This window comes from Triticum aestivum, chromosome 2D, assembly GCF_018294505.1.
Source record: "Triticum aestivum cultivar Chinese Spring chromosome 2D, IWGSC CS RefSeq v2.1, whole genome shotgun sequence".
In the NCBI taxonomy this organism is placed as follows: Eukaryota; Viridiplantae; Streptophyta; class Magnoliopsida; order Poales; family Poaceae; genus Triticum; species Triticum aestivum.
The window spans coordinates 328,168,473-328,179,566 of NC_057799.1; the positions used below are offsets into that span (position 1 = coordinate 328,168,473).

At 46.5% G+C, this 11,094-nt stretch overlaps 1 long non-coding RNA gene across 2 annotated transcripts; it reads right to left on the bottom strand.

The window, feature by feature from the left end:
* Positions 1–438: 438 nt before the first annotated feature.
* Positions 439–4,260, bottom strand: LOC123052990 (uncharacterized). 2 transcript variants are annotated; one of them, XR_006425241.1, is made up of 4 exons: positions 3,203–4,260; positions 1,406–3,124; positions 1,195–1,252; positions 439–1,058 (listed from the first exon to the last, which is right to left on the bottom strand). It is a non-coding gene; the product is annotated as an uncharacterized lncRNA (long non-coding RNA). The 2 variants fall into 2 exon arrangements; XR_006425240.1 differs by having other exon boundaries at positions 1,195–3,124.
* Between the last annotated feature and the right edge of the window lie 6,834 nt (positions 4,261–11,094).

Consider the following 11,094-nt stretch of genomic DNA (forward strand, 5'->3'; position numbering starts at 1 on the left):
AACTCCAACCTCATCGAACTTGACGTGGGGGCAGCCCTGCAAGGGATAATCCTTGCACCACCCCTCACATTTCTACTCGATTTTGACTTCTAATGTTGATAGTAGGCAATAGGATGATATCTCCAATAAGTCCCCGAATTGCGACACAAAATAGGATCGATTAGAAAATTCGGCTTACACACAATAGAGGGAAACAATCAGTACACAGGATACATATAAAAAACTAGAAGTATATGCAATGCAGAAGATCAAGCTAGGTGAAAACATCATTGTAGATGATACTGCCAGGCGGGAGGTTAGAATAGTGTATGACAATTGACAAAAGAAATTTACCTGCTTCCGGTATCACATAAAAAAATCCTGTCAATATCATATATTCTGCCTAAAAGATAACAAATTAAGTATAGTTCCAGTAATCAATCACAACATGATAAAAAGTTCATTTCAAGACATATGCATTCATTTGAAGTCGTTCTTTTATCACGTGGCATTTTCTCCCAGTATATCTGGTACATGCTTTACTGTACTACTTTTTCTGCCATAGTAACGACTTTGTTATAGCTCCCCAAAACATAGTACACAAACAGAAAAAATGGCATGCCTTTTGTGGGAGGTTGCTACTTCTCAGGTAGTAGTAACACCACAAAGTCATCTTATTTTTTCAACTGTAGCACTACCAACACCTTTGATGCAGAACATCTTGATGACCAATCTTAGTGATAAATACAAACTATATATACAACTATAGCAGTTGCATGCTATAGTTGCTCTACAGTGATTTGACCCTTTCAGAGAGCTAGTAAACCAGCAAATTTCAGCTAAGCACTCAAGGGACCTATAACAGGTATTTAAATTAAAAATACTGTGACATCTCCTTAGAGAAGTACCATACATTTAGACAGAGCTTGCTGCTGACAGATTTTAAAGAGAAGACTGGAAGGGAACCATTGGCATCACGGGGCTAGATAGTTGAGGAATTTAACCTTGGGCAAGAGGGGATCCTGTCCTCACTGTAAGAAAGCTCCAGAGAGTCCATTTCCTCTTAACACCCCTCGCGCCTGTGGACGAGCATTGACTAACTTAGAGAGAAATAACATACATCTAGACAGAGCGTCTGTTAACAGGTTTTGCTAATACGGTTTTGTAGCCCCAGTATTAGATCTTTTTCCTTCCAATTTTATTTTCTCACGTTACCTCATGTCCATTGCCCAATGAAGATGCTCAGCTGAGGATCTTTTCACATTGTTGCTACCTGTTAAATTTGGGATGAACGTTTTAGATATGGTGAGACGTTTGCATGTACTGGTTCGGATAAATAATTAGGAATTCAGTGGGCCAAACACACACACACACAAATACTTTTAAAGTAATTTTCCTTGTAAATAGGCATGAAGAAGAAACTTACAGTGGGAAGGTTGGGAAGCTTCTCATTCACCATCTTTTCAAGAGCTAGAGCCAACTCCATTGGTAAAATCACAAGAGGCGTACAAGATATAACACATGAATATTTCACAAGCTATAGAGTTCCACAAAATGAAAGCAGCAAATCAGATTTAACAACTTGCTACATTCTTTCTGATTTGTTCTGTGTCCTCCTTGTATATTTGACTGATGACATGTTGAATTCAAAAGGTCATTGGAGAGCAGCTATAACTGACCAACAACTAAAACATCACATCTGTTTGACGAAGCTACATAACTTTACATACACCTACTAACTTTATTACCCTGTGATCAAGTGTTACTTTCCCTAGTTGATTAACTTGGCACAAATGACACCCCTTTTTCGAACAACTGAATATGCAATGAACAGACAGGGCAAACACATCAATAGAAACACACACAACCATAAATGAACTTACTACAGAGCATCACCTTTTTCAGAGTGGTCGAACTATGTTAATTGAGTTACAATGAACTGGAGCCAGACCCTCCCTCCTTGTTTGTTCCGATTGACACAAAAGAATACACCAAGCATCAGCCATCCGTTTAAAGATTGCACACATGGGATAATGGTATTAATCTCTCATACATTCACGGCAATCTGCATATGGTAGCAACAATAAATGCAATCAACACCAGTAGCAATAATCAGTACAAATAGCTAAAAATTATCTCTTCAACAGGAGCCTCAAAAGCATGAAAGAACATCACATATAAGTATATAATTGATCCAAATCATAGCTCCCTGTACAACAAAATTGCCCCAAGCAGAGCAAAGAATAAATAATGGAATACACATCAACATGATATGGTACAAATCCCCAACCGAACCCCTCAATCTCTCACATCTCTATGCTCCCCAATTATTTTGAACCAATAATCAGTCCCCCTTCTTTTCATGATGTAATAGTATTCACAAAACCAAGATGCAATAGTACCACGGGATTGGGTTTAGGGGAGGGCTTGGTCTGTGTTTAGGGAGAGGAAGGCGAGGATGCACGACGCAGAGGAGGGGTTGAGCGTGAAGGGGGGACTTGACTGGGGAGGTCAGCGAGGAATTGTATTTTTTGCCATGGAAGGCAGCAGCTTCCCCGCCGGAGGCTGGAGGCCAGCACTTCCTCTCCGGATCTCGCGGGGACGGAAGTCGGGGGAGTGCTTTAGATCTCACGAGAAAAGGCACCCTGATACAATGCTCAGGCTATCTGAATCCATTGCTTCTGCCTACCACTAAGATTGCTGCCTCACTCTCAAATGACTTTGATCTCCAAGTCTTTCTTCAGCGAACACCACACAAGGACCCTGCCATACTTCTCACTCTCCATTTCCTTGTCAAACAGTATGTTGTCCTGAATTTTTGCCGCTCTTCATCCATACTGTCTGGCTGGCATATGCCATTGTTCCGCAAGTCTTGGGATCTCCTAATAGCTTTGGCACCTCACTGAGAGCCGGTCATCCCACAGACTGCAAAAGAGCAAACTTGATTTTCTAGAGCCGATCATCCCACAGACTGCAACACGCATGCCTTGCTGATCTTGAAAACTCAGATCCTTCAGTGTTGGTATCTCAGGTGAGCCGTCCCAGGAGAAGCACCCATTGCTGACCTCAATTGCAAGATTGGAGCTACCACTTGGTAGCCTCTGCATATTATCCATCGGCAACTCCTCAAGGCATAGGAAAACATCTAGAACAGAAAGGTAAAATTATAGTGTTCAGTACCCTGGATAGAACAGAAGAACAAATCTGCTTAATTGGGATGTACCTTATGCTGATATATAAAAGTTCAGTACCATGTTCCTCCTTTCCAAATCTACCAGACTGCTTAATTTACAAACAAAGAAACTTGTGCTGCGTGCCATAATTTGTTTACATGTAGTTGCCTCCAAAATTGACCATATGAGCTTTCAAATGAAAGAACAAAAATGAAAAAGGAACAAAATTGACCTTATGAGCTTTCAAATGAAAGAACAAAAATGAAAAAGGAACAAAATTGACCTTATGAGCTTTCAAATGAAAGCTTTCATGAATACTATATACATGTAGTTGCCTCCAGAATTTTGCATCACTGAATTCAGAGGTTGCGCACGTAGCCGTCAGCTCAAACGCGAGCTGCTCAGATGCTCCCCTGGACGCGCGCGGCGGCTCCCTCAGGTCCAGCAGCGGTCGCGAGGCGACGCAAGCAGCAGCTCGGACGCACGCAGTGCCTCACCGTCAGCCCGGGACACCACCCGAGTGAGAGGCACCGGCGGACTGGAGAGGCGAGCAGCAGCACGCCCCAGCGGCAGCAGCATCACGCGGCTTCAGTTCAGGGGCGGCAGCAGTTCTCGGCCGCATCCATGCGCGCACGCCGTGGCGTGCTCCTACTCGTGCGGCTGGTCCATGGCCGTCGGCGCATGGCAGGGCATGGGCGGTAGCAGTTCTAGGCCGCATCCATGGCCGACGGCGAGCTCCTACTCGCGCGGCCCATGTGGGCGAGGAAAGAGATGAATCAGGAGAGGTGCTCACGGGCAGCGCAACTCATCTCCTCGGTGGCCAAGGGGCACGCCGGGGCGGCGAGGAAGGCCGGCTGCAGGGCGAATCGGTAGGGGGCGGCGAGGGGATCCGTTACCGTGAGCTGCAGCCCGGGGAAGGCGCAGGAGTTGGCCGGAATCGGGCGGTCAATGGAAGGACAGGGTGCCGCCGCCGTTGAAGCGAGGGGATCAAAGGTCGGGGAGCCCCGCGCGTAGGATCGAGGACCAGCGCGGACGCAGCGGCGGGGAGGCCATGCGTGAGTCCTGCGCCCCCGCGGCTGGAGAGGGAGCTTGTGGATAAGATAGAGGAAAGTAGCTCGGGTTGAATTCTAATAAATCTAGGGGTCAATTTGTCAAACCAAATCGTTTTTTAAATTTAGATATCACTTAAAGAGGGATTGCGGGTACAATTTTCAGAAAAGAGAAGGGCCTTTTTGCAAAAGTGTCACGACGGGTGTGCCGGCAGAGGCAATAGATGCTTTATTATTAGGTACAGATTATGAAAATGAAATATATTGTGTGTTTAATATGAACTATCAATTAGATTAATAAATGGATTATGAATAATCGAATAATTAGCCTGCTAGTGACGAATTAGCCTGCTAATTGGGTTTTGCTATTGCAAACGATTGTTGAAAAAATACCGTGGGTGATGACCGCAGGCAACGCACACAGTTTCTAGGAATAAACCGTGTTGGATCAATGAACAATCACACACGACTTTCTCTTGAAAACTGTTTGCGTTAGGCCACCTTGCGCAAACGTTTACCACATGAAAACTGTGTGTGATGGACAGCCTTTGCCACACAGTTTCTTCCACGGACCGTGTGTGATACATTCAATAACGCAAGCGATTTAACGGGAAAAATTATGTGTGGTGTACCTGTGAACGGAAATGTTTTCCTTCGAGCGACTGTGTGGGATGTACATTCGAACGGAAACATTTAGCGCGGACTGACTGTGTGAGATGTACTTGCGACCGGAAACAATTTCGCCGTATAATTGTATTTTTTAGCTCTACTGTACGTATTTCCGTATTTGAGCGCTCGCCGGTCGCACATGACCTCATTTTGCCGAACGTGTATGCCAGGAGGGCATATCCCCGACGGTTTCTGGGTCGTGTGGGAAGGACCCTCCTATCGCCCACACTCACTTGGAGACGGTTCCAAATGCCATCGCGGAAAGGGGTTTAAAACCGTTTGTTTAGGAGCTCGCTGTACTAGTGTAAACATATCATTTTCATGGTCTAGCAAATACTGTTCTAAAGGATCAGCAGTGGAACGGCAATAGAAGCAAGACCAATAATTTCATCCTTACTTGGCAATTCTTTATCATGGGGTTGTCTATGAAATTTAGAGAAATTAAAATCATGAGACATATCCCCTAAACCAACAGTAACAATATCTTTCTCGCAGTCTATCTTAGCATTAACAGTATTCAACAAGGGTCTACCAAATATAATGAGACAAAAATTATCCTGTGGGGAAGCAAGAATAAGAAAATCAGTAGGGTATTTAATTTTCCCAGACAAGACTTCAACATCTCTAACAATCCCAATTGGTGATATAGTATCTCTATTAGCAAGCTTAATAGTAACATCAATATCTTCTATCTCAGCGGGTGCAATGTCATTCATAATTTCTTTATATAAGGTATAAGGAATTGCACTCAAACTAGCACCCACATCACATAAGCCATGATAACAATGATCTTCAATTTTAACAGAAACAACGGGCATGCCAACAACAGGTCTATATTTATCTTTAGTATCAGGTTTAGCAATCCTAGTAGCTTCATCACAGAAATAAATAACATGCCCATCAATATTATCAACCAAGAGATCTTTAACCATAACAATACTAGGTTCAACTTTAATTTGCTCAGGGGGTGTAGGTGTTATAATATAACTTTTGTTGACCACAGTTGAAGCTTTAGCATTGTCCTTTGTTCTAACAGGAAAATGTGGTTTCTCAATATAAGCAGTAGGAACAATAGGATCAACATTATAAGTAATAGTTTCTTCTTCAACTTTAATAGGTTCTACTACTTTAACTTCAGTGGGAGGATGATATTTAAACCACTTCTCCTTAGGGAGATCAACATGAGTAGCAAAAGATTCACAAAAAGAAACTACTATCTCAGAGTCAAGTCCATATTTAGTGCTAAAATCACGAAAACCATCGGTGTCCATAAAAGATTTAACACAATCAAACTTAAGGTTTATACCTGACTCTTTACCTTTGTCGAGTTCCCAATCTTCAGAGTTTGTTTAATTCTTTTCAATAAATCCCATTTGAATTCAATATCCTTCTTCATATAGGAACCAGTACAAGAAGTATCGAGCATGGATCGATCATTATGAGAAAGCCGAGCATAAAATTTTTGAATAATAATTTCTCTTGAAAGCTCATGATTGGGGCATGAATATAAGATTGACTTAAGCCTCCCCCAAGCTTGAACGATACTTTCTCCTTCACGAGGCCAAAAATTATATATATAATTCCGATCACGATGAACTAGATGCATAGGATAAAACTTCTGATGAAATTTCAATTTCAATCAGTTGTAGTTCCATGATCCAATATCATCCAATAGCCTATACCATGTCAATGCCTTCCCCTTCAAAGATAAAGGGAAGACCTTCTTCTTGACAACATCCTCGGGCATACCTGCAAGCATAAATAATCCACAAACTTCATCCACATAGATTGGGTGCATATCGGGATGTAATGTTCCATCTCCTGCATAAGGATTAGCTAGCAGTTTCTCTATCATACCCAAAGGAATTTCATAATAAATATTTTCAGTAGGTTTAGTAGGTTGAGCAGCAACTCTTTGTTCTTCCGGTCGAGGTGAAAATACCCCGAACAAGCCCCTCAAAGGATTATTTTCCATAGTAACAAGTGACAATAAATTTCAGCATACTATATAAATGTTTCCTTACCAAATTCCACTTACCAAAGGCGCTTCACTCCCCGGCAACGGTGCCAAAAAAGAGTCTTGATGACACACAAGTATAGGGGATCTATCGTAGTCCTTTCGATAAGTAAGAGTGTCGAACCCAACGAGGAGCGGAAACAGATAGTTTTGTGATAAGGTAAATCGTAATGGGTAACAAGTAAATAAAGTAACTAGGGTGCAGCAAGGTGGCCCAATCCTTTTTGTAGCGAAGGACACATGGGAATTGTTGTCAAGCTAGTTTTCATCATGCTCATATGATTCGTGCTCGTTACTTTGGTAATTTGATATGTGCGTGGACCGGTGCTTGGGTGCTGCCCTTCCATGGACAAGCCTCCCACTTATGATTAACCCATCTCACAAGCATCCGCAACTACGAAAGAAGTATTACGGTAAACCTAACCATAGCATGAAACATATGGATCCAAATCAGCCCCTTACGAAGCAACGCATAAACTAGGGTTTAAGCTTCTGTCACTCTAGCAACCCATCATCTACTTATTACTTCCCAATGCCTCCCCCTAGGCCCAAACAATGGTGAAGTGGTATGTAGTCGATGTTCACATAACACAACTAGAGGAGAGACAACATACATCTCATCAAAATATCGAATGAATTCCAAATTCACATGATTACTTATAACAAGACTTTTCCCATGTCCTCAGGAACAAACGTAACAACTCACAAAGCATATTCATAATCATAATTAGAGGAGTATTAATTATCATTAAGGATCTGAACATATGATCTTCGATGACCCACAAGTATAGGGGATCTATCGTAGTCCTTTCGATAAGTAAGAGTGTCGAACCCAACGAGGAGTAGAAGGAAATGACAAGTGGTTTTCAGCAAGGTATTCTCTACAAGCACTGAAATTATCGGTAACAGATAGTTTTGTGATAAGATAAATCATAACGGGTAACAAGTAAACAAAGTAACTAAGGTGCAGCAAGGAGGCCCAATCCATTTTGTAGCAAAGGACAAGCCTGGACAAACTCTTATATAATGCAAAGTGCTCCCGAGGGCACATGGGAATTGTTGTCAAGCTAGTTTTCATCATGCTCATATGATTCGCATTCATTACTTTGATAATTTCATATGTGGGTGGACCGGTGCTTGGGTGCTGCCCTTCCTTGGACAGGCCTCCCACTTATGATTAACCCCTCTCGCAAGCATCCGCAACTACAAAATAAGTATTAAGGTAAACCTAACCATAGCATGAAACATATGGATCCAAATCAGCCCCTTACGAAGCAACGCATAAACTAGGGTTTAAGCTTCTGTCACTCTAGCAACCCATCATCTACTTATTACTTCCCAATGCCTTCCCCTAGGCCCAAATAATGGTGAAGTGTCATGTAGTCGATGTTCACATAACACCACTAGAGGAAAGAAAACATACATCTCATCAAAATATCGAACGGATACCAAATTCACATGATTACTTATAACAAGACTTCTCCCATGTCCTCAGGAACAAATGTAACTACTCACAAAGCATATTCATAATCATAATCAGAGGAGTATTAATTATCATTAAGGATCTGAACATATGATCTTCCACCGAATGTCGCTATACAAAAGTAGGGGCTCCCCTTTTTACCCCTCTACTTGTGCACGGGCAGTCAGAGCCGCACCTGCGGCCACACTTAGAAGGGCAGAGGAGGGAAGCAAAACCACAAGACAACCAGAGCAACGCCAAGACAGAAACACAAAGAGCAAGAGGGCGAGGTGGACTCCCCCGGCAAGACCCTTGCTGGGGCAGCCTCCGTAGCCCCGGCAAGAGCCTTGCCGGGGCAACTTGCCCAACGCCAGCAGAGCGCGCCACCCTTGAGCCCAAGGGTTCCAACACCATCAACCACATTGGAACCAAGGATCGGGAGGCACCTCCATGGTGGCATGCAGATCTTTGTGAAGATCATAAGCACACAAGATCAGATGAGGACCAGAAGACGATGATCCTCGGCAAGATCCTTGCCGAGGAAATCCACGAGACCCCCAGCAAGATCCTTGCCGGGGACGACTGCGATGCCATGGCAAGACCCTTGCCAGGGCCCCGGCAAGACCCTTGACGACGACACCAGCGGGGCCACAGCCAGGCCCACGTCTGCCAAGACTCCACCGCCGTTCCCATACAGCTGCCAGCCCAACCAGCTGGGCAGGCAGCTGCGTGGCGACGCGCGGCCTCCAGGCCAACTCAGCTAGCACCTACGTGGTGGCATGCAGATCTTCGTGAAGACTCTGCCACCGCGCCAGCCCAGCAGCCAGCCAACGTGGCGCTACAACGCCTCATCAGCTCGGACGCGCGTCGGAGCCAAGCGAGGCGGCGACAGCTGGGGCAAGCTTCCTCGTCGTCCCCGATAAAGCAAGAAGGGCACGTCGGCAGCACATTAAATGCGTTTGTCCGACGGTGCCAGAGGATAGACTTAACCACCATATACCTTTCCACCTCCTGTGTGCCACTGTGGCGACCCCTTTTGTCTATAAAAGGAGGCCCGAGGCGTACTGGAGAGGATTTCGGATCTTTTGGACTACGCACGCACCACAGCTAGTTCAAGAGCTCAAGAACACTCCAATATACACCAAAGCAGGACTAGGGTATTACGCATCCTTGAGGCCCGAACCTGGGTAAACGATCTTTGTGCTGACTCTTAGACCCGCTCTTTAAACAACCTCACGCCCGCCATCCGTAGAAGGGATCCCAGTGATTCCATAGGTGTCATTTCCATCGACATCCTTGGCGCGCCAGGTAGGGGGCGCAGTTGTGAAAATCCGGTCTAGCAGTTAGTTTAGCAGTTCTCCATCGCCATGGCTCCCAAGAAGAAGACGATCACGGCGATCGGCTCATCTGGAGCCGAACGGCCCGTACCAGTGCGGGCGAGTGGCGGGGCGGTCGCGGACGGAAGCCGAGGCGCGGCCCGCGAACACCCACATCGCTCTAGCAGTCAAAGCCTGGCAAGCGGCATCATTCGTGCGCGAGACGACGGGCCGCACACCGCCAAATCCAAAGATGGAGCCGGGCCCCCCGCAGGCGGCGCGGGGCCCTCCAAGGGCGATGCCGTGCCACCTACGGGCGGCGCAGCGACTTCCAAGACGCCTACGCCGGCGCCCACGACGCGCTCGTCCCAGGTTGTGCGCGACGAGCGGCATCACCACACTGGTGACCCCGGGCGCCGCTGTGGGAAGAGTCTTGTGCCTCATTCGCGGGACGTAGAAGGCCAGCATGCACGCCGAGGCGCTGGCGAAAATGGCGCACAGCCGCAAGGCTGTGATAGAGCTCCTCCTAACGTGGTTAGAAGTCGGAGCCCATCACGGTCCACGTAGCTTTCGCCGCCACTCACGCCAGCAGAAGCTTTGGCGCGTGCGCGCAGTTGCTCCTCGACTTTCCTCCTGTTGCAGAAAAGCTCGACGAGTGGAGAGCCACCATCTGGAGCCTCGTCGGCTTTGCCAACAAAGATGAGCCTCGACCAGCGGGGCCCTCAGGCCGGCACTCCGTTGAGCCACCCCATGCCAGTGGTGGAAGGACTGGAGGTGCTACGGCCATGGTGCACTCTCCTCCCCCACGCCAGCCACTGCGGGTGTCGGTCCGTCGTGATGATGCTTGTGATAACATTTCCATAGCATCATTTGACCCATGGACCCACCGATCAGCGCCAAGTTCTTCGGGAGCAAGCCCAAGCCCATGAAGACGCTCCACCATCGAGCACCGGCGCGAAGCACGCCACCAGTCGGATAGGCGGGCGGGGCCCTCTATGGACCACCCAGCACCGGGAGGCTCTGGCGGCCTACCCTACGAGGTGGGTTGCCCAGCCTTTACCCGTGAGCTGCGGCAGTTCCAGTGGCCCTCCCACCGCATGTTCAACCCCGACGTTGGCGAGAAGTACAACGGCAAGACCCACCCGTTGGAGTTCCTCAGCATCTACACCATCGTAATGCAAGCTGCTGGAGCTCGCGACGACAAGGTTCTTGACAATTACTTCCTGTTGGCACTTAAACCCAATGTCATGTCATGGTTGATGCACTTGCCGGCGGATTTCATTTCTTCTTGGTCGGATTTGTGTCATGAGTTCGTTGGCGCCTTCACTGGAGGCCACCAAGCTCATGGCCAGGTGAGCGATTTGCATATCATCCCCCAGAAGGAAGGTGAAAACATGTGCAAGTACATACAGAGATTCAGCCGGGTGCA